The sequence below is a fragment of the Trichechus manatus genome, unplaced genomic scaffold (assembly GCF_000243295.1).
Source record: "Trichechus manatus latirostris isolate Lorelei unplaced genomic scaffold, TriManLat1.0 scaffold00091, whole genome shotgun sequence".
Lineage (NCBI taxonomy): Eukaryota > Metazoa > Chordata > Mammalia > Sirenia > Trichechidae > Trichechus > Trichechus manatus.
Genome location: NW_004444027.1, coordinates 3,934,504 through 3,935,960, shown reverse-complemented (window position 1 = coordinate 3,935,960; position 1,457 = coordinate 3,934,504).

Here is a 1,457-nt window from a genome sequence, read left to right as displayed (position 1 = left end):
GGGTCGGTAATCAGTGCAGGGCAGGTTCCAGTAGGCCGTGCCTGTGCTGCTTAGCAGTGTGATGTCAAGCACATGGTGCAGGTAGGCAGGATACAGCGGGGAGACTGTTATGTGTGGAGCTAAGATGGATATGGGAGAGAGGAGAAAGGAACATGAGCCAAAAACATATAAACAAACAAAAAAGAATGCTAGGGGAGCTTGCCGTTGGAGTGGAGAGATGAGAGACTATGAAATGGAGAAAAACAGAAAGGGGAAGAGGAAGAAAAGAAAAGAATGAATAAATAAAAATCAGAAAGGTTAAAGAACCACAAAGTTCCCAGGGATCCCACCGGTGCAGCTACGAGGTCTGGGGAAGTCGCTCTCAGGTGTTGCAGTACACCCTGGCTAGAAGGCGTAGAGGTACACAATGCCAGGTTTTCAGGGAACAGAAAGAGAAGGAAGATATAGAGAGACGAGAAACTGAGCAATGAAGAAAGACAAAAAGGAAAAAAGAGGGAAAACAAAACAAAACAAGTTAAAAAAAAAAAGAACAAGAAAGGCCCCCAAAAGAAACAGGGGAAAAAAAAAAACCCAACAAAAAAAGAAATGCCCTCAGGGATCCCTCTCTGCACTTCTGTGCAAGCCGAAGGGGAGTCTCCTTGCCACGCAGCTCCGCCTGGCCAGAAAGGGCTCCCAACTCAAGAAAAGGAAAAGAAAACAAACAAATAATTCAAAACAAACAAACGAACAAAAGCCCTGGGATCCCACCAGCGCAGCAGCCCAGACCGGGCAGCAGCTCCACACTCGAACGGAGCTCCACAGCCCCTCAGGAAGAAGCAAAGATGGCACACGGAGCCAGGTACTCGAGCGAAAGGAGGGGGAGGTGGCGAGAGTCAAGGAAGAAATCAAAAGAAGCAGGAAAAAAAAAAGCAACACTAGCAGCCAACAAATGGCACTCAGAGAGCCAGCTAGTGCAGGCTGGTGTGTCTGGACAAGAAACTGTGTTCACGGGAGGCAGAGGGGGCCGAGTGTGGGTGAAGAAGGGTAGGGAGTAGGAAGGCGTATATCACAAATTACCAGAGCTCTGCAGCCCCTCAGGAAGAAGCAAAGATGGCGCATGGAGTGAGGTCTCGAGCGAAAGGAGGGGTAGGTGACGAGAGGCAAGAAGAAATCATAAGAAGCGGAAAAAAGCAACACCAGCAGCCAACAAATGGCACTCAGAGAGCCACCTGTTCGGGTGTGTGGAATCCAAGCAGCCACTGTTTCCCGGTGAAGAGACTGTGGCCACGGGAAGCAGAGGAGGCCAAGTCGGGGTGAACAAGGGTAGGGGGTGGGAAAGCATATATCGCAAATTACCGGTTGTTTTGTCTCCCGCTGGATGCTCCGTGAGGCTGCTTTCTTGTACCCTGTTTGCTGGTCTCTGATAGGAGTCGAAGATGGCGGATCCGCGCTGCGTTAGCTGGTAGGGGACCTTTGCA